This window comes from Emydura macquarii, unplaced genomic scaffold (assembly GCF_026122565.2).
Source record: "Emydura macquarii macquarii isolate MOO-44397 ecotype Brisbane River unplaced genomic scaffold, CSIRO-AGI_Emac_v2 contig_306, whole genome shotgun sequence".
Lineage (NCBI taxonomy): Eukaryota > Metazoa > Chordata > Testudines > Chelidae > Emydura > Emydura macquarii.
This window is the reverse complement of record NW_027130443.1, coordinates 12,256,310-12,279,472: the sequence shown is the minus strand read 5'-3', so window position 1 is coordinate 12,279,472 and position 23,163 is coordinate 12,256,310. Positions and strand designations below refer to the sequence as shown.

Here is a 23,163-nt window from a genome sequence, read left to right as displayed (position 1 = left end):
GAGCAAACTCTCAGTTGAACTGACTATTTTATATACTTCAATAAACAGAGCTAGCAGGAGAGGAGCACAGAAGCTTGTAGAACCAGCTTTGCAGGGAATGTGTGCAATGGTTGCCAATTTTCAACTGTGCAACCCCTGTAAAAATGCCTAGCAGTTTTCTGATGTAAAAACAAGAGCTTCTGTGTTGAGGGAAAGGGAGCGCTATACACAACTGTCGAAAGGTGTAAGGATGGGCAGTGTAGTTTACAGCTAACAAAGCCCAAAGTGTTAAAATGACACTATCCCAGCCTGACATGAGAAATCAGAGGCTAATCTACTGCTGACATCAGAGACTTCAATGTAGCTTCTGACTGAAATGAATGCTCACTGCCTGATTTAATCAGCCAGTAAGCCCAGGTGAGGTCATGCTAAAATACAGGACTTGAATGACATTATGCAATGTGACTAGAATATTTACCCAAAACCTTGTTTCTCACCTCTTCTGGGAAGCTATGTAAGCTCTGTTACTGGCATCACTGCATTGCTCATGGAGAAAACGAGGATTAGCACATTTACAAGTTGAGGAGGGGGATACAATTATACAAATCAGACCTATTCTCTAGCTTTTTTCCCCCTCTAGATTTTTCCCTCTTTCAGGACACCGATTTGCACGTTAGCATCAATTTAAGTGACAATATGTGGATCAATAGCAACCGCCCATCTATAGGTTCCACTACTTGCATCAATGTTCAGAAACTGGAGCAGTTCAAGAGACTGGTGAAGGAATCTGGAAGGACATTACATTTCAAGAGGTCTATAGCTCATTTCCTTTCCATTAAAGAAGATGGTTACATGCCAGAGAGAATATGAAATTATTTAAGACAGCATCTGCCGGTTAAGATACACAAGAATTAAAAAACAGATTTGGAACTGTACCAAAATCAGCTAGAGCAGTAAAAGCATGAAGCTAAATCCGTGCACAAGTCACTACCTAGTTTCACCACCCAGGAGTTCTTTTGTAACTAATCATGTACTGGGCTTGAAATGCAAGAACAGAAGCAACTGCTGGCTTCTGTTTTGCATGCATGTTCAACACAGGCAACCTATTTCAGCCACCACCCAGATACTTACAAGTCCTGCCATGATAGCCATGCAATTAATTTCATATCTACTCCCTTCTTGAGACCAGTCAACACAGCTCACTCATCTGAGTAGATAAATATGCTTGTTTTTTCTGAAGACCTGAAGCTAGCCCCAGGGTTTTAATATTAGTCCATGGTATAAGAGAACTAACTAGTTATATTATAAATGCTCCACTACATAATTTAGGCTAGACTAACTAATACTTAATCTTTGCTAAAAGACTTTGATTTCAAGATGTCGAAGTGCTAGCATTAGCTAGTTACCACACAAGTAGTATATTCTGAACAAGAGGTAACAGTGAATTTGTGTCGACTTTTTAATAACCTGCCTAGATATATTTTGCAAATGCAAAGCATTTTATTAGGATAGTTCTATACAAGGGCATAACTAAATAATGCATTGGATCTTTCTTTGAAAGTCCTAGAAAAAGCTCAGTCTGGTGTTCTGCAATGACATTTAGAGGTATCAGCAAAAAACAAATGTTAATAGTGTATATAATGGATCAGTATTGTATCCCAGAAAGGCAGCTCCAGGGCCCCCACGGGGGGTCGAAGGAAGAGTACAGTTTACCGGGGCCCAGAGGCCCTGGCCAGGTTGCAGCCCCCATTACCACGAGTAATAAATTTTTCATGGCTCATGAGATTGTATGTATGGGATGAGGGATTGTGGTATGTGTGTGGGAGGAGGGCCTGTGTTACAAGTTTGTACTGGGCGCAAAAAAAAATTATGCTTGGGTCCCGGGCAGCTCTATACTATTTAGCCTGCTTACATTCAAGCAGCCTGTTACTTTGATATACCTCAGTTACAAAAATGATCATGCATAAATCTTTATGCCTTGATTTAGGAAAGCAACCCTGTTCAAGATAGCAATTAAGCATGTGTTTAAATATTGTCCTGAATTGGAGACCTAAAGGAGGGACTAATTTAAGCGGACAGATTGAGAGCAGAATATGTACTGCTTGGCTAAGCCACCATGGAGGTTGTAATTGATGGGAAAGAGGGAGGGAGGGCTTGACAGTAACTCCACAAGTATTTGACATGTGTAAACACTGAGCAGGGAGACAGGGAAGTCAGGAATTGTTTAGAGTGGGACAGAAGGTATTACTAGGAGTTATAGGATGAGATTAAGGAAAAGGAAGTTTAGACTGAATATCAGGAAACTTCCCTTGACTTTTTCATAGTCTACTTGATCTGAGTCAGGAAATGGGGGAAGTACCTCTGAATGAGACATTAAAAGAAAAATAGTAAGGATAAAGCTTTGAACAACGCGCTGGATTGAGCATGAATACACGCAATCTGCCTTAGAAAATAATCCAAGAGGTCTATGATTTGTACAGAAGTGAGGCAAGTTAAAAAAGCATACTATGGAAAGAGAAAAGTAAATTTTACAAAGCAATTCAAGATGCAAACCTGTCACTACCTACTAAAATTAATAATGCTGCACCACATTGCTCTTATTTGTGTCATTTGTGCTGCACCACTTGAAAAACAGATTTAATCTTTCCCCTTCTGCTCTGCAGCTCCTGTGCATGCTCTGAGTGGGCGGAGAGGTTTTGAAATTAATCTTGCTTTCTGAAGATGAGCAAGTGCACTAGGAGGGGAAAAACCCTTCAAGTCCAGTAGCCACATTTGTTTTTCCTCCCTGCAAATGTAATCTTAAACTGAGGCTAATGTTAAATGTCATGTATTTGCTAAATTCTCACCATCGGCAGCCAAGCAGCAGCGTAGCAATAATTTGCACCTAAACTTGTGTACAAAGTAAAACTGGACAGAAACATATACCAGGTATAACACCAAAAACAAGACTGTCCTCCAGTCACCAAGAACATGATGGATCCAAAACAGCTTAAGCCTGCACACCATATTTTGAAGCCAAACCCTGATGGAAGAAGGGCAATGCCTGCATGCACTATTCTTTAGATACTAACAGCATCATTACACAGACGTGTCAGTACTCAGGTTTTCTGCCAAAGTCTACAAAGTAGCTGGCAGTTAAGAGAGTAAGAAATTATCATCTTACCGATTGGAAGGGAGAGAGAGACTGTACAGATGAAAGCAGTGATTCGAGATATTGAGTGTGATTGCTGTTTTTCAGGTGTGTTTTGGTGGACTTGATGCAGGAGTGAAGAGAAATAACCAGATAAGCAACATGCCACGTATAGTATCAGAGCAAAAATTAAACTCTGTATGTTTAGTTCACTGGAGCTAGAAGGTAAAGGTTATTTACAGTCTTTAAAACACATCTTTCCTTACAGCAAACTAATTTGGCTTACTAGAATAAAAGCAGCTACCCTCCTAAATAGCAGATCTATACTAAAAATATTTTACATGGTAAGTAACATTCGGAGGAATTAAATTTCAAGTATTTTTGCTCAGCATCTGTAAGCAGAATCCTTTGCTTTTAAAAAAAAAAAAAAAAAAAAAAAAAAAAAAAAAAAAAAAAAACAACCCCATAACCACCTACCACTAAAATATATTCTCTTCCCGAAATAGGATCATACTGCTACAAAGCAAATTAGTCACGTTTTATTAAAGACCGATTATAAAAATACCATGTACAACACTCAAATAAGAAGTCAAAGCAACTACTGTGAGGAATACACCAGAGAGCATCATTCTTATTATAGCACTGATTTACAAATGGCACAGGACAGTCAGAGCTCTGGATAATAAATACACCATAAGAAAAAAAAAAAAGGCTAAGGAGTTTGGTTTCATAGGATTTTAAGTTTTGATTGTGGAAAGTGAGTTTGCTGGGAATGACATCAGAACCACAAGTTATAATATCTTCATTGTATGGTTAGGCATAGCATAATCTTTGTTCAGTCACTGCTACTTGAGATGCTAAGACTAGTGGTAAATACTTGAGGTAACAACCATTAAAACTTTCACTGGAACAATAAGCCCATAAGTTTGTTTGTTTTTTTTTTAAAGGCAGTTACTGGAAGAAACTCAGTTATATTGCACTACAGATATTAACTAGGCCAGCCATATTCTTGCTGTTTTCTAAATATCAATTCGGCAGAACTACAGCTGTTAAAAAACGTTAGTGAAATCCCCAGGTAGCCGACCCCTTCAGAAAGACTTCAAAGTAGCTAAAACATGTTTTTTTCAACTACTCTGTTACACAAGGATACACAAACTTCTTTGTTCTCTACCAGCCTGCAGTAGTTCTTTCAGCTGTGATCTATTGGGATATCCCACTGGAAGCAGGATCAGGCTTGGTCAGTACTGAGATGAGAGATCTCCAAGGTGGTACATGAATCGCCTGAGGCCTAGTAAGCAATGTTTTTCCTCCAGATCAGTGCTGAACCAAAGTCCCTCCATGGTGCTGGATTGTTGTAGGTACTATCTACATACAGCCCTCCAAAGCATCTAGGAGGGCTGGTTCCTCTGGACAAGGCACCATGAGCCTGATCTGCAGATCTTCTAAGTACCCAGAGATCCAGCTGAAGTCAGTGGGAACTGGGGAGGCTTAAACATTTAACAAAATCAGGTCACATAAACTTAAGAACAAGCCTCGTGACTGCTGGTTGCCTTCTCTTGAAATCAGAGCCAGATCTTTCTCGCTGCAAGAATCTTTCCCATTCACTTTGCAGGAAAGACTACAAACTGATCTATAAATACCTAAGTGGTTGGGAACCAGGAAGTCACCGTCTCTGAGTTGTCACAGAAGTTGGCTGGTCATTACCAGTCTTAAGATTAGATAGTCGGGTGCTTGATATCCTTTACAGAGGCGCTCGCTCCATCTGGTCTAGCACCATTCTAACTTGTTGGCCTTTAGGGCACAATTCAAGGCTTATTTCTTTTTTCAGGCTTTTGTCTGTAGGTGAGCTGAGGATAGTCTGCTCTGGGACCTGTCCTTCACATGACTACTGTGCTCAGAGATGTGCAACTGAGCATATTTTAGTAAATTTGGAAGAAAAAAAAAAATCAGTGCATGGGGGGAGTCTTCCCCCTTCAAACACATTTTCTGCAGCTTCCAAAATAAAAATGTAAGCAAAAGCCTCCTTTCTAAAATCGTGACAACAATCCCATACAACATAGAGGTTAGATAAATAAAGATAATCCATTATAAAAAGGTTTGGACATCATAGATTCAGTCTTTTACGAATACCTGTGCAAGGAGGTTTCTGGCCTAGATATTTACCAGCAAAAAATTTGCAAAAATTGATGTTATGACAAATATTTACTACATATGAAAAGCCCTGTGTCTCAGTTTAGTACAAAATAAACTATCAGCCTGACACAACAATTATTAGTTAAGCTTCATTTTATTGGGAACTAGCATTCAGATGATGCTATGCAAACAAGAAAAATACCTTCAAGCCCTTGGATGTGTCTGGTGAAGTATATGCCCGTAAAAAAATTCTCCAAGAAAATGAGTGCCAAACGCACACTAACCTCTTTCATTTGATCTGACAAACCTGATATACAGTTGGCTATGCCAGCTCTAAACAGACTTCCAAAAAAGGCCCATAAATCTTGGCACGTTTTCTGGTTGTCACAGAGTAATGCTTTGCACGTTGTATGTTCGTAAGGAGTCTTTCTGACCACAACACTGCATTTAAAACGTGAAGTCTGAACATTCTGCTCCTAATGACAGAGTGCTTGCTAGGAGTACAGTGATGATGTGGAAGGTCAGACCTGCCAAGCCAGCCGACGTGGTTTGCACAATCACTGCAGCTAGAAAGCTTTTCCTTTTGATATCCCTCTGCTCCATTTTAATATCAAATGGGATTTCTCACCTACTGCTTTTTAGGAAAAGGTTATTGTTAGTTGAAGATAAAAGTAGACTCTAAACTACAGAGCTGGGATCAGCCAACCCAGAACCATTAGGAGAATTCCTAGAATGGCTCCCCCTGTTCTGCTTCACAGTAAGGATCCAAGGAGACGTCTTTCTTGGCATGTGCAGCTATGATCCCTCTTTGTCAAGCCAACTAGTGTGCAGTAGTGTAATTTTACAGCAACATTTTTACCAGATTGAGACCTTCTATACCGGACTGAAGTAACAGTCACAAAACCTTCCGAAAGGGCCTTTGCAGTATTAATCCCAAAAGAATTTCCAAAACCTCTCTGTTGAACAGAACATTTAATGTGCTCATGTGAACTGGCATTTGCTTTAATTTAGTACAAGCACAGAAGAGCGAGGTTTCCAGTTTCACACATGAGATATTTAGTGTGAACTCTGACCCCTCATTAGGCACCGGAGAGCAGGTTCAATGCCGTGAGTCCCTCCGTGCCAGAGATCTGGGTCTGCCACATTCTCTCACCTGCTCTGAACGTCCCAGCGCAGCCAGCTGGAATGAAGCAGTGCCTTCGCTCAACTCTGCATCTCTGCTCTTCTTTGGTGCAGGGCAACGAGCCTTGTCCAGGAGCTGGTTCTTCTGCCTCTTTCGCAGAGAAGAAGGCCGGTGACGTGATGCTTCCGGTGCTCGGCACTGAGGCGGAAGGTGGCGGCTCCGAGGCCAGTCTCAACGCCGCCCCATGAGAAGGGCTTTCAGGCGGATCTCCCTTTCTTTCCGAGTCGTTGGCCTGAAGCCCTTGCAGATCTTACACTTGTCCTTGCGATGCGACTCCCCCAAGCACTTTAGACAGCGCTCGTAGGGGTCACTGAGCAGTGCGGGAAGGGCTTGCTGCAAACTGTGCGGGGCTTGAAGCCCAGAGAGTGGGGCATGCCCCACTCCTAAGTCGAAGTCCCTAAGGGGACTAACACTTAATACTAACTAACTACTAACAACAGCACTTAAAGAACTAATTAATTAACCTAATTACGAACTACAATAGAACAGGGGAACTGGAGTACTTGTGATCGCAGTTCCAGTAACCGTCGGTGGTGGAAAGAAGGAACTGAGGGGGCATAGGGCCAGCAGCGCTTCATATACTGCGGCATGTGCGCGGGACTCCAGGGGGTGCCGGAGCTGGCCCTACCGGTACTGCTGAGGGAAAATTTTTTCCAATAACTATGCACGAGAGCACGCGCACACCTAGAATGGAATTCACATGAGCAAGAACTCAAAGAAGAAGTAAGTGTGTTCTGAAAGTCACTGTAATTGCACTTTCACCCACATTTCGAAGAGGCAGACAGCAGTCCCAGGACCATGCCCTCAGGCCTCTCTAGAGTTACATCACAAGTACTGCAGGGGGTTAAAGAACAGAAGGCTGCTACTGGGACAAGTAGCCCAGCCCTAAGGGGCTTTTCTCTCTTGCACTGAACACGTATCAGAATGGACTTCACACGAAATGTGGGACGAAAATCTAACTGCAGAGGACAAAAACCTTTTTGTTGAAATCAAGTGTCTGATACGACAGTCTCTACTGAACCACTGATGAGTTGCTGAGTTCTCACACAAAGAAGTTTCTATGAATTTAAATGCAGAGTGTGTATTTGCCCATAGATTATCTGATTTAATTTGGCAACACCCACGTTTCTTCACATTCTAAAGGACAAATATTACACAGCTAATACTGACAGCCTCTATTTTCAGAAGCTAACTTCATTTTGACCTGTCAGATTTACATGACCATCTAGAGTATATTACTTTTCTCAAGAGTCTTTGAACTAGATTTCTCATCCAGGAAGGGTCTTTTTTCCTCATCTCTCATACTACAGTGCCTGATTAGAATAGTGTAAGAGCTCAGCCTCAAGTTATATTACCAAAATCATTGAACAAATGTCACTGATGAGTCCTATTACTGCCCAGTCATTACGTTCTTGTGTCTTATTGTCCAGCTTCAGTAAGATGATTGCTTACAGGGCCAAAAAGCGGAGCAGAACTCTATGAGCACTCAGCATTTGGTGCTTCCTACAAGAAGAGTAGGCACAGGGATTCAGATGCCATTATGCACTGCAGTTACAGATTTTAATGGGACATGATGGGTACTATGTAAGTAAGTTACTGTAAGTAACTAACTGTCTCCAACTCGCATCACCTATGTGGCAACCATTATTCCCTGCTACCCAAGGTAATGCTAGCATAGGAATTGTGGCCTGTGAGATTTTGGGACTTCATTTCCCAGTATGCCACGCTCCCTGCTGCTCCTCCTATTTGGCAGATGGCAGGGAGGATTAAAACCAGATCCCTACAGCTCCACCCAGTCAGGAGTGCAGAGTAGACACTGTTGGGTCTGACTGCCGTGCAGCTCGGGGAGGAAGAAGCATTGGCAAGACATGGAGCTCTTTCGCTAGATTCAGGGCCCATTCAGCCTTAAGCTATGCATGGCAGTCTGGGAAAAAAGAGACGGGGAGGAGAAGGGAACTGGAAAGAATGGATCTGTGAGGAAAGAGTGCAGACTCAGGGAAGGAGAGAAAAGGGGAGAGAAAAAGGCATGTAAAGAATTATTTGAATTAACTGAGCTATGCTGTGAAAATACATTGACAGTTTCTTTAATATTGACCTTGTATGCAACACGGGACAGTCCTGAATTTTCAGGTGGTTATTTCATAGGTAGTTAAATTAGTCCCGCAAACTAAACTAAAAAGTCAGTAAGGAAAAAGATGAATTGCTCGATTAATGGAGACTTCTACCTTAAACCAGAACAGTTACACCTACATCCTATGTGCCCTTTGGGTGCACTCCCCACCCTTCCCCACCCCTTGACATGTAGACACCAGCTTTTTTTCCAGTCTATGTGAAGCAAAGACAACAACAAAGATGGGAGGTAAGAGAGCACACAAAGAATTCTCTGAAAGTGCAGACTTAAGTAAGCAATTTTCAAGTGGAGCAACATACTAACTTCCAGGGAACCACAAGAATAAATTAATAAAAGACAAAAGCAATATTCTCTCTGTGAATACGGTTATGCCACTGACAACCAAGCACGAACTGAGGAGACCATGACCTTGAAAATAGGGTGCCAAGGCAGTCTGTTGCTAAAGGAAGTTAAATATTGCAAAACAGATTAAGTAATATACCAGACATTGTTGCAAAGCCATGGGCAAGACATCCAGACACCAACTAAAATTACTTCAAACAGAGTTTGAGCAGTTTCCATTTTCTAACCTAACCCTGAGAATCCCTCAGTGATCCTGTGTCAAGACAAACTGAAATCACTGGTAGATTCAGCATCTCATATGGTGGCAGAGTGTGCTATTTAAAGCTATTAATTAGGAAGACAGATTCAAGATGGAATTAAGCATCCAGCATGCTCTGGAAATCATTAACGCTCTGTGCACACTGGCAGGGAAACTTAGCACCTCTAACAAACCCTGTTGGAATACTACTTTTGCTAACACTATTTCCCTGACTTGTGCTGCTGAAAGGGCTTTACAAAGGCAAAAAAAGTCTTCATAAAGCAGAGACTGGGTCTTGTCTACACTCGGAAAAGTAGGACCCATAATTTCCTATTGATGTTTTAGAAAATTCCAACCCGTAGCAGAGTCAAATATCTAAATACCTTCTCTAGTATTAATTCAAGAGTTGTCTGTCCAAAAGAAGTTACGAATGGAGGAGTGGTGCCCAGCATGCCAGAGAGGAAACATCACTTTGCAGGGAAACATGTTAAAACTGCTACAGACTTAAATAAAAAGGAAGAACAGGATGACTGAATGGGCACCAATGACTTATTACCTATAGCAAGGCAGAGCCACACAATGACACATTTGAGTAGTGCCTATCACCTTTATTGCTCCTAAGTCTAACCAAGTGAAACGAAGAGCAAGAAAGTCAATGTTAGTTTCTTATAAACATTTGATTCATGATGCTATCATTCTGATGCGACCTTTGCTCATCAGATATCAATCTCAGCAGTAATCACAACTACAGTAAAGTTCACACAGCAACAGCAATCAAGTTGTATTAAAATATCCTTTTCAATCCATCTAGTCTTGTTCCTTTATGTGCTCTCTTTTCACCTTAACAGATCTGGCTTCCCTCTTGATCCACGCTTAAACCTCCTACAGCTTATTCCACTCCAGGCCAACAAAACACTCCTGCAGGCACTATGTTAAAATTAAGATCTTACAGGAAAAAAGTGAAGCTTAGATAATTAAAACTAAGCACAGAAGAGCAGCATTTATGCTACAAATGCCTGCAGTTCTGATTGTGTTATACCCTTCCCCCACCCAATGTCTCTCTTGTATAGATTGCTGGCTCTTTGGGACAGGGACCATCTACTACTCTGTTTGTACAGCACCTAGCACAATGGGGTGCCATTCTTTGTAGGCCCTTAGTACTGCAAAAATAATAGTAGTAATTTCCCCCTATGAAGGAAAGTGCATTTGTTAACTACACCCAAAAACCAGATCACCTATAAACTTCAGTTCCTAGGCAAGTTATTTCTTTGGAAGTGGCTGGAGATTTATAGTATCCATGACATCTTTAAGGAGAAGTAGTGGTTGGCATCTCTCCCTAATGGTATGACAGGCATTCCAAGAGATTTCTTTTCAAATGTATATTCCAGCAGTGCTTAGAGGCCCCAGCTGATACCAGGGCTCCACTATTCTACAAACATAATAAATGACAGTCCCTATCCCCAGGAGCTTGCAATTTAAATAAAGACAAAAGGTGGGAGGGAGGGGACATGGAGGGGAGTGACCTGGCCATGGTCACCCAGCAGGTCAGTGGCAGAGTTGGGAACAGAATCAAGGTCTGCTGAATCTCAGTCTAGTGCCCTAGCCTCTAGATGGTTTTGACATGCCCCAATTAAGACTGCTTCAATAATGGACAAGCAAGTTTAAAATGAATGGTTGAGCGAGAGGCCCTAGAAGCCTGGCAATAAGTTGCCAGAGGAATTTAAAAAACCTTTCACATGCTAACTCCTCTGCAGGTTCAATTACTAGCATAAATTGACTGCAGAAAAGATTTCTCATTCATATTTTGAAACTGCTTCACTCCCATGCATAGACAGACAGCTCCTGGTAATTTCACTATAAATGTGCTTGACCTTTTGTAGTGGTCACATCACATGAGGACAGTGAGCACTAATGCCTTTGTTCATGTTATATAAAACAAAACCTACTGGTATGAGATCAGTCTTGTGACTGCTGCTCTCACTCCCTCTCTCTACATACTAACCTTGTTTTCATTATGGATGTCTGCAGAGTGCAAAAATGAGGTGCCCACAAGGGACTCAAAATAGATCAGCAGTGAAGCCAAGATCCCTTAATTAAGTCAGAAGCATGCAAGTAAAAATGAGGATACTTGTTCCCTAAACCAGATTAAAATACAGCTTGATTGACTCAATGACTACTTTGCACTTGTTTCATCCATCAAAGTAATTACACTGCAGCATGTGACTGTAGTGTCTGTGTAGCTGTTTTCACGGAAGCCTGGGTCTTTCGGTAATGCTGATGACTGCAACATCATGTGAGGATTTGCAACTAAGGAGCAACTCCCACATGGGCCATGGAATCTATTTGGCAGGGATAGGAAGCAGAAGGTCGCTTTCTTTTGTCTCTTTTACAGGAAGTTAAGTCACTTGGCTTGGAATGAGCTCAAGAGTTTAGCTAAGGACTGGGTAGTTATAACTAATTTGAAAGAGTTCAGGCTAGAAAGGCAGGGAGGCTAAATTACACAACAGGCTACAAGGAGAGAAGCAAGTAATAAACCCTCATGTAATAGCTAACCTTCATCTTACTAATTTTTGTAGAGCTGCACTTATTTTAGAAGATCATCTAGTACAGACTAGAATATAAGTCCATTCAAACTTCACCCAGTTTTATGTAGAACGCTTTTAGACAAATTATGTTGTAACAGATGCCATTTAGTAGCCTGTTTCACAAAAATATTAAAAATGAAGAAATAGCCATGTTGACCTGACCTATAAACTAGTAGTATAGTTTGAGAGTTACTTTTATAATATATCATGCTTCAGACTTCAGCAATTTATCTGCATATACAGTAGTGCAGATCAGAAATGAGACTTTTTATCCAGCACTAGATACAGAACAGCAGCCAGCAGCAGCATGATAAAAAGCTAACAGGATGTTATCCCGAAAACAAAAACAAAACAAAAACAGATCAATCACCTTACCCTTCTCCTTCCCACCCACCCCCAACCTAACCTGAAAGCACTCAAGATGTTCTAGATTAGCACTATTCCCATATCTCCCAGCATTGCATCTAACTCCGGTGAGTGCTCAGTTTCAGGAAAGAGGGAAAATAAGGTGAGGTAGAAAAGGGAAAAGAGAAAGGAGTAACTAGGGTGACCAAAGCACGGTAGAATGGAATCAAATTATTTAAATCAGCAATTTGTACTTTATTTTGTTAAAGAAAGGTTCATTCTCATTGGTTGGTAACCATTAACACATGTTTATTTACAACCAAATATAGACTTTGCACTAAATTTAGTACTTTTTGCTGACACTTCTATACACATTTAAGTAATTATATGCCTGGAAATAAATTGATATATTAAACGGTAATAGGTCATTAGGACCTGATGGTATTTACCCAAGAGTTCTGAAGGAACTTAAACATGAAATTGCAGAATTAACAACTATGGTATGTAACCTATTGCTTAAACCAGCTCCTGTACCAGTTGACTGGACGATATCTAATGTAATGCCAATTTTTTAAAAAGGCTTCAGAGGCGATCCTGGCAATTATGGGTCAGTGAGCCTAACTTCAGTGCCAGACAAATTGGTTGAAACTATAGTAAATAACAGAATTATCAGACACACAGATGAACATATTTTGTTGAGGAAGAGTCAACATGGCTTTTTAAAAGAGAAATCATGCCTCACCAATCTATTTTAAGCAATCTAGCAGTCCTGAGATAAGAGCGAAGATCCTCTCATGGATCAGTAACTCGTTAAAAGACAGGAAACAAGGAGTGACAATAGCAGCAGCAGTCAAAAAAGCTAACAGAACATTAGGAATGGGATAGATAAGAAAAAGAATATCAATGCCACCATATAATCCATGGCACACCCACACTTTGACTACTGGGTGCAGTTCTGGTTGCTCCATCTCAAAAAAAGATATTAGAAATGGAAAAGGTACAGAGAAGAGCAATAAAAATGATTATGGGTATAGAACAGCTTCCATATGAGGACTTTTCAGCTGGAAAAGACAACTAAGAGGGGAAATGACAAAGGCCTATAAAAGCTTGACTGGTGTGGAGAAAGTAAATAAGGAAGTGTTATTTACCCCTTCCTATAACACAAAAACCAGGGGTCATCCAATGAAATTAATAGGCAGCAGGCTTAAAAACAAACAAAAAGAAGTACTTCCAACAGTTGACTGTGCGTTGTATGAAGAACTCATTGCAAGAGAATGTTGTGAAGGCCAAAACTGTAACTGGATTCAAAAAAGAATTAGGTAAGTTCATGGAGGATAAGTCCACCGATGGCTCTTAACTAAGATGGTCAGGGATGGAACCTCTGAGAGTCCCTAAGCCTCTGACTACCAGATGATGGGACTGGAGGACGGGATAGATCACTTGATGATTGCCCTGTTCTTTCTATTCATTTTCTTTGAAACATCTGGCATTAGCCACTGTCAGAAGATAGGACAGTGGGCTACACTGATCACTGACCCAGAATGGCCATTCTTATGTAGCTTAATACATTCATTCAGATTCTTAATTTTTACATTATGTTAGAAAATGACATTTCTTATTTAATACATTTTACTTGGGATTTGTTTCAAATTGCATTTGGATGGAAATTGGAATTCAATTAAAAATGTACAAAGACAGGCCTTTTAAAATTGTTTTTTATTAGTTAAATCTACTTGAAGTGTGCAGGATACATAAGATTATCAAAACATGTTTTGCATTTAAACAAGGAAGTATTAACTATAGTTAGTAAACAGATGTTTGTTTCTGTTCACCAAGGGGCCAAATTTTCAAAGGTAATTAAGTACCAAAAGCTGCAGATAGAGGCCTACTGGGATTTTTAAAAGCACTTACATTTAGGTACATTAAAAAATCCACTAGACCCCTGTTCTGCATCTTTAGGTGCCTTTGAAAATCTGGCCCCATATCCTCCAAGATCTTAGAATTAGTAGACCTCCTCCTCTCCCTTCTGGTTTTTACTCCTAGATTTGAAGAGGGAAAATGAGCTCTCCTGTTTCTTCAACTCCCGATTGGTGTCTCAACTTCGAATGAATTAGTCCAAGTGAAGAAAGTATTCTCTCCACATCCGTTAGCTGAACTGAACCCAAAAGTAATTAAGATAAAAGCTTTTCTGCACTTCAGACAATCAAAGTATTTAAATTTGGAAAAATGTTAATACCAGCATTCACTCCATTGTAACAACTGAAGACACAGACACTTAATGCAGTACATGACATTGTGACATTATTTACAATGCTTGAGTTAACCTCAAAAGTAAAGATGCCCTCCTCTTCCCCCCCCCCCGTCCCCCGCAGCTGACATTTTATATAAAAGAGCAGCACCCTTTAACTTATTTGACGATGACTCACTTATGCAGCACATTTACATTATTTTGTTGTAATACATTTTTCAGGGTTTGTCATAATTTCAAATTTATTTTCCAACAGGTTTACTTTTAAGAAAAATACCTCATCTAAATAAAAAACTGATTCAAATAAAACAAGCAGATTGATTTAAAAAACAGCCACCACCACCACCAGATTATCCACCTTGGCCCAAAACAATGCAAGTCCCCTACTTTTCCTGGGAAATATGCCTCTCTCAAATATACATATTCACATGGCAAACACTGCAGAAAATATATTCCAGTCTAGGCATCTGTAGGAGTCACAGCAACCAACTTCTCTAGTCCTTAGTAAGAAATACTGATGCATGACCTCATGTCAGCGTCACAACCCAGTACCAATCCTGCAGTGGCACAGTATGGTTTCTACTGACGACTCTGCATTGAGCTACCAGAGAAAGGACTGTCCTCAGCCTTGGAAAGGTGAGCCTTTCACTACAAATGCAAACGAGGTAATTAATAAGAGCTGGTCTAAACATGGATTTATTTCAGATTAACTGTTTCTGATTATCCCCATGGGTGGACACTTATTCCACAATAAATCTATTTTATATGCTACCTTAGTCAAACAACTTTCAAGTTTAGATGAGCCCTTGGACTTTGCATACCCATCCTTAAATCTGCTGAAAATAATTATGTCCCACTGCCGCAGCTCCAAAGCAAGTTTACATAAGAACAGATTGATGTGGATTCAAGTGTGTTCCAAAAATTTAAAATAGCTCTCCTAAGAAGTTACTACAAACCCACCAAATTGAGATCCTATTTTGCCTAGCAAGTGACTAGTTTGAACCAAAAAAATTAATTCTGCATTACTTGTTGCATTCACTTCAGGTTTAAGTAAAACCTGACACAATGGTCTAATTCCAAAGCTGCAAGCTCACATTTATCATATTGTTTCCTTGATGCAGCTTGTGATGAGTATGTTTTGCATCATAATCAATGCCTACAGTTTCAGAAACACACACTGGTATAGGTGGAGGATGCCAACCACACCCTACTACACACACCATCTTTATATCTAGAGGAGCATTCAAATGCGCACTCAATCTGGGAATACTAGAGGGTTTTACCATTTGAATTTTAACTAGTCCTCCTACGCAAGATGCATTTTTGTGAACTATTTATATATAATTGAGCTTATCTACATCTCTGGGGGTGGATAACAATCTTATGTTACAAATGTGAATGTAAAATGCACAGAATCTTGTTTAAAAAAGACTTAAGCAAGTTAGCTTTTCTTTTGACCTTTGTCCTGCTTGTTAGGAATAAGGAAGGAGGTTCAAATTTGCATGCATTCGACATTGTGTTGATTAAGGAAGCTTGTTTCTTTAGAAAATGCTTCTGTGCTATTGAACAAAACATTCAAATCATGACAAATGTATAGTATATGCCCCTTTATTGGCCTGAAGAGATCATGAACATTTCACGACACCACACTGGAAGATTGTGTGCTTAATACATTTTCAGAGATTGCAAATTATGAATTAATGGCTAAAAATAGATACTGAAAAAGGTACAGAATACACCATGTCATATCTTATTCAAAGGATGATCAGTATTTAAAGATGAGCAACCTACCACCGCCAATCCAGATACACTCAAAGTTTTTTACTATGAAGTGAATACGTCTGTAATAAATTTACCTTTTCTGGTCTGTTACATCCTCTCTCAGGGGTTTCAGTGGTTCTTTCCTTCATTCTAACACAGGCGAATTACTGATGATGCTGTTCCTATTCACCCCTGCTACCCACTTGGAAGGCCAATTCCTTAGATTTCACTATAAACGTGATGCAGAGGTGGAGGATCACCTATTTGTACTGTGTTTTATGGACTGCCCTAGCAGGGCATTGGTTTATATTTTGAAAACTGGCAACTGTATTGACAGAAATTTAAGCTTTATTCAAGTATAAATACAAATATATTGGCCCCTTTTTACTAATTGTAGCAACTAAGCCCAGCAAAAAGAGTGTGTGTTTCAAGGTGTAGGAATCAATTTTTATAGTGCAACCTTATTCAAAACCACACGGGAGTATTCTGAATGGCATATTTCCATGAACCAGGAATACCAATCCCCTTAGAATTCTGTGTTTTGTGCCACAGAGAATGATGTATGCGAGTGTCCCAGCAAGAGACATGCTTGCGTTTTCACGTTGGTTGTTTTGCCAGGAAGACAAGGATGTTGTTAGGTTTCTCTAATATGAGTCAGAGTTCTGGTATGTACAGCACTTTTGTTGTTGTTGTAAACTTAGTGCCACCTTCCAAAGACACCTAGGACAAGAGCTCTCAAATTTTTCCACATTGTGGGCCACATTTAGCACAAAGTATTGGCTTAGACCACCTGCCTCTCATAATTACATGACAGCCCTGTGGAACATAGAACTATAGAAGCTGTTAGGCCACTAGCTTGCTGTGGTAGATTATCCTTTCCAAAGTCTTTTTTCTTTTTCCCCCCAGTAAGTGCACACATTCTCATCCATATAAACATCACCCTTTTCTGAATCTACTATGCTCTCGGTAGGCGTCCTGGCCCCTGCTATACTACAGACCAGAAACCATTCCTATCAGGCACACATGCATGGCACACCATAACATACCAACTTTAGTTATATGGGTTTTAAGAAAAGGGCTCAAAATGGTCAGTGTGTACATACCTTTCCCCACTTCTTTCCTGAAAGAAAAAACATTGGACATAAGTGTTATGTTGAAATGATCATACAGAACTGGTTAGCATCTTGTGTTCACTCTTACCGCGTTAAAGACAGAACTCAAAATGTTGCAAAATGATGCCGTCTGCAATACTGAATACTGAAGTCCCCGAGGTTAAAGCACTCAACAGTATCTGATGGCACAAAATACAACTTCTATGAAGAAGGGTTACTTCAGTTGTTCACCATTCAGTAAATCACTTTTTAGCCAGGGGCTAAAAGTCAAAATGACAGCAGTGATGACTAAAGCTGAAGACAGCAATGGGACATACAAGGGCCAAAAGGTATTTGGGCGTACACCAGAGCCTGTGCTGGAGGCACTCCATGTTGGCAGGGATAAGGGGGCAGATAAAGGACGTAACCAGCATGGCTCTGTAGTTCTGTGCATTTTTCACATAACCAGCATTCTTTAAGGAGTCAGTCTTTTCAAAAATTTATTTTATTTCATAGTTTTTAAAACACAAGGGGGACAAGAATGAATTAAGTTTATTTACCCATAGTGCCGAGTAAAATATTTAAGCAAACTCAGTTGGCTTTGTATGGCATTAAAGATTCTTAATGAGATTGTACTACAATTTCTAAGCAAAAGTTTTAGACCTGAAATTTCCATTTGTCAACATCGAATACTTCAGCTACCTCTGCAAACTAAAAAGCTTTGTTTAACTCCCAATTTTGGGCTCTAGTTTTAAAAAAGGACTAGCAGAGAACCTGGAGCAAGCTGAAAGCTGGAAAACCATAACCTCCCTATCAAGCAAATTAATCTAAAATGGAACAAGTGACAGGGACATTATTACAGGAGCCAACCTGATTTTCTGGCATGCTGGTTTATTACACTGAGTGGTGGGGGCAACCAAGGCAACAGGAAATTCATATCACATGATAAGCTCACCTAGAAGGGATTAATGGAATTTTACCAGTCTATTCAAATCATTTACACAAAATACATTTAAGAAACATGCCAGTATTAACTGGCAGACCTTAGCTTGCTACCTTGCTGCAGGTGCAAGAGCAAGTTCAATACTCCATGCATGGCCTTTAATTGTGAAGATTTTATTAGGCCTGACATTAAACCCTCCACTAGAGTTGCCCTTTGTCACATGGATTTAATTGCTCATTTTAAGGACACATTTAAAAAGTACATGTTATTGTACATCCTTATACATGCATCTTACATTAAAACATCTAATTTACCTTTTCCATCATTTTTTACCTGTCTTTTTTAAATAAATAGTCCAACTGATTTAGGAAAAATCTAACTGGTCAGTTTCATCTACGCTGCACATTCTGATGCACTAGCTGTATTCTGCAATGTTTAGGTTGCACACACTGCACAAGTGTCAATTAAAAAACCTTTTCAATTTAAAATGTGTTATGGAAAGATTTCTATTTGCCGTAGGCTTTGCAAAAAACCCCCACCTTATTTTAGAAGAAAAAAATCTGAGGCCAAGTTTGACCTGGCCGTGTCCCTTTAATCTACAATTTGCATCCTTGCAATTTAAAGTTACTTATTTAACTTGTTAAAAAGGACAAAAACAAACAGGTTTCTATCCCCTGGAACAGAATTTCGCAGTTGTTACAGTGTAGCAAAATGACAGACTGAAGACAATCAATGGTCCATTTACTAGAATAGTGTGTCTAATAGCAACCAATATAGGATAAATTGCTGAGGAAGGCATGAATTCCCCCCATAATTCACCTAGCTTTGTAATATTCCAAGACAAATGAGCATGATCATCACTGGCTACTGAAGTTCATCTGGAAGAGCAAGGCAAAAGTTACCAATGCATTTTTCCAGCTGAAGATTAAATACTATCACCATCATCTGCCAAAAAGATTACAACTAATGTAAAGCACTCTTTGTTCTTACAGCTGATGGAAAATACAATCAACACCTATGGTTATAAAAATACAAGATATGGGTAGTCCAGCATTTTTTCAGGAATTTTAAAATAATTTTGATAAAATAATCTCACCCACCATCCTACAGGTTGTATCTTAAAATCTAATGCACAAAAATATGAAACAACCAGCAGTGTCAGGTACAAGCACCAGTACTCAATATCTTTAAACCCTCTGCACTCCACTCTCAAGGAAGAGCACATGTTCATTTCATGAGGACCAGTTTGAACAATTCAGCTAGTTGAGGGCAGCTGAAGATAAGGGAAATGTATAACAACAACAGGTAAAAACAGCAAGATACAGGTTTAATGTCTCTGTGGTTCAGTGTCAAATTTAATTTGCAGCACTGAAGTTAGTTGATCAAGATTACTCAGCCTCTGCAGAACTATTGTAAATCTCAGAAGAGAAGGGTGGGGAAGGGGAAACAAAAATATTTGTAAAAATTAATGGGATTCTTTCCACAACTGCTAGAGAATGTTTTTCAGGCATTTAGCCAACACAGCTTCAGAGGATAAAAAAGCATGTGGGTTTTTCACAGCTCTGTACTTGAACATTAAAACAAAAAAGACAGACTCAATGAGGCAGCTAGGCAACAGTCACTTTAATGCAGGAGAACTACGTCAATAGGCTGCATCACTGCTGAGGGTGTGAGGTCGGGGAACCCTCCCACAGCATATCACTGCCCACACGGTGAGTTCAGTTTACTGTTCTTGTCCTCAGCTCTATCCACCCAGAGAGGGGAGGAGGAGGAAGTGCAAAAGCAAAGCATTGCTTTTCACTTGAGTGAAAGGACAAAGCTGAATCACACACTTACACACTTACACACTCACACACTCACACACTCACACACACACACACACACACACACACACACACACACACACACACACACACACACACAAAGGCAAACCAGAGTGCTTGATGAAGCACAAAGCCCATTGAAATTTCTCCAGCTTGCACCCAGGTGAGTATTTCTACTCAGACAGAGCAAGCCAGGCAAGGCCGAGCAGCGTATTTACAGCATAAACACTTGCTTTAACACCAAGCTTTTTCATGCAATTTCATTTTAATATAGGACATCAACTATCTGTTATAGACTTGTTTTGCAACTGGCTCCCAATTGTCTGCAGAATTGAAAAACACAAAAAAAAATTAAACAAAAAACCAAAAACCACAACCACCCCAGGACTTAACCCCAGAAGTGCAATTTCTAGCCATGTTTTACTCAAAAAGCTAATTCTCAGACTCTCAAACTCCAAGAACGTATTAACCCATTCTGATCTCTAGAATGAGTCTGGTTATTCTCATGGATGCAGATCTAAAGTTCACTCCACTATTGTCATAATGCAGTAATGACTTATACTGAGTCATTCCAGGACAGACTTTTTTCTTACTCATCCTGGGAGAATGAAGAGCAGCAGGAGAAAGAGCAACCATTCAGAACAGCAGGTTACTATTCAGAATACTGCAGCACCTTAATTTGCCACAGGTATCGGATATCTCAGATTCCAGAGTATGGACCACATTGACTTGTTAGTAGCATTTTTCACTAGGCCAGAAAAGCTGAGTTTGGTAAGTGGAGCTGTAGTTTATTATTGAGACATTCACAAGGTATTTACAAGCATTCCAGGAGTTTTGCTGTGAGAACATATACAGATGACTTTAGTCTTTGTCTCTGTGGCCACTGTTTTATGCAACAGATCCCTTACATAAAAATAAGGGGAAACTGACAACAGAAATGCTTAATTCCCAAAGCATACGACTCTGAAATGCCACAGTTCTGTTCCTGAGAATAAGCTAGAATCAGTATTGGCATCAACAGCATAAATAGCATAATTAGTTCTGAAAATACCCCTCAGAGTGGAGAAAGCTTGAATTTAATTTAAGGACATTTAAGGTATTTTTCATACCACAGTTCAAAATAAGTGAACTTGCTGTTTCTATAAAGTCATTGGAAACTTGACTAAAACAATTTCCTGTCGGTTGCTTGCACAGTAGTCATTGATGTTTAGTGATTAAAAAGACATCTGTTTAGGAAAAATATCTGCTTATAAATCATTATTTAAGACCCTGGAAACAAGTTAAGAAAAAATCAGTCAAACTTTGGACTGACAATCTTAAGCAGTGTCCCAAAGTTTATTCATAAGATTCAGATTCCACATGCTTGAACTAGAACTGTTCAGAACTGTAAAGACAATGCAATAGATCAATTGGTCTCTTCAACATGTGTTTTTAAACAGCTTTAGATAGTGAGCTCTTCAAGGGAGGGTAAGGGTGACCAGATAACAAGCATAAAAAAAAAAAAAAAAGAAAAAAAAATCAGGACAAAGTGGGGGGTAATAGGCACTTATGTAAGAAAAAGCCCCGAATATCAGGACTGTCCCTATAAAATCAGGACATCTGGTTACCCTAGGGTAGGGACTATGTACTACTCTATACAGTACCTAGCACAAGCTGGCCCTGATCGTGCTTGATCCATAGGCACTACCACTAACCATGATTATTAAGAACATACACACTTAAAGAATGCCAGAATGAGAAATGCATCATTGTTAGCAGTGGTTCATCTCAGAGAGAAGGGATTCATTTATATTTAAAAATAAAAGCAATGCAGACTCGGTGGTTATTTGCTCCATCATAAGGTGTTACATAACATTCTCTGAAAAACAGCCATTATTACAAAGTAAGAATAATTATGAATGTGTGAAAGCATAGAGGTGCATTGTCTTGTTGGTACTAAGTAACGATATTCAGAGTAGCCATCATTTAAAAAAAGAGTAAGTTACTGCTCATGAATCAATCACAACACTGCAATTTTAAACTGGATGCAAAAATGGCCATTAGAATTTCACTTCAGTTTGAATCTAATTAGATTCACCATAAACATCCAATGTCTACCACATTAAAACTAAGGGACAGCAAAGGGACAGACTGTGTTTGGAGAACATTATGTATATGGCGAATTGGAGGTGGCTGACAGCTAGTTTGATGTTAACTTTTACAATGGCTAAAAACCACCAGGAAGAACATGCATAAGTCTTCAGTGTCTTGCCCCCCTCCTCCGTCCACCCACCCACTTCATCCACCCTCTCTATAAGGTCACCGTCATGCTCAACCTCAGAGTAAAACTGCCACACATTCCACTCAGAGTGAGCTGTTTGTCAAACCTTGCCTACATTTGTCAGCTTAGCAGCTGAGGCTAGTGAGTCGCACTGCCTACTCCCCCAGCCTGGAGGAATCTGTGCACTGTGTGCAAGCTTCTCTCCTCTGCACACATGCAGACTCAGTCTAAGGTTTGGTTTTTGCAGTGAAAGGTTCACAGAAATAAGAAATTCCATCATCAGATTCATACTTAATAAACCTGCAGACAAGAGGAAAAAAGAAAAAAGTGTGTGGTCAAGAGTTGAGGGGAAGATTTTTAAAAAAATCTATTGGAACATGTGCTACTAAAACTACTAGGTGCCTTTGAAAATCTAATCTTACTCCATGAAGCTATTCTTGTGAATCAGACCCATTCAGATATCAGGAACTTGAAAGTGCGAGTTCCTGCAAAAAGCTACGGTAGTCTTTTCAGGGAATGCTGCATTTTGACAATGTACAGAATGCTGTCACTGCTGCGGGCTATGAGCTATAGTGCTCAGCATCTATACTTGAGGCATAAGCCTGTCGGGGCACAGAGTGCCTTCAACTCCCACTGAGGTCAGTGTGGGAAGAGGGTACTTGCCTGATTCTGTGAGATGCCCTTTGGGTTCATATGATGACTTTAAAGAGCGATTACAAGCAGGGTGGAGAAGAAAGGTTAAAAGGAGAAGAAAAAGCCCTCATTTTTTGCTATGCATATTGTAATGTAGGATAATTCTGGATTAAAGGAGCAAAAGGATTATACCTGAAAGATCAGAAAGCCACAGAAGGGGCATCTTTTGATGAAGTTTAAGTATTACTCAGATACACCGATGATCTCTCTGGGCATCATTAAGATAGTTAAATTCTCTGCCTAGGATGACAGATAAGGCAGTAGGATGTTGTAGCTCC

The 23,163-nt window shown here is 39.9% G+C and overlaps 1 protein-coding gene across 5 annotated transcripts in view; it reads right to left on the bottom strand.

Annotated features, from left to right (window-relative positions):
• GNG7 (G protein subunit gamma 7) overlaps window positions 1-23,163 on the bottom strand; it is a 118,220-nt gene that overhangs the window by 24,900 nt on the left and 70,157 nt on the right. For 2 of the 5 annotated variants that reach the window (XR_010921990.1, XM_067559726.1), the window contains exon 3: window positions 17,179-17,195. The exons of 2 other annotated variants lie outside the window; for them this stretch is intronic. The gene's annotated coding sequence lies outside the window, so the exon portion shown is untranslated. Of the gene's footprint in view, window positions 1-17,178; window positions 17,196-17,275; window positions 17,367-23,163 lie in introns of all 5 variants that reach the window. One more of the 5 variants, XM_067559744.1, reaches the window with a different exon arrangement.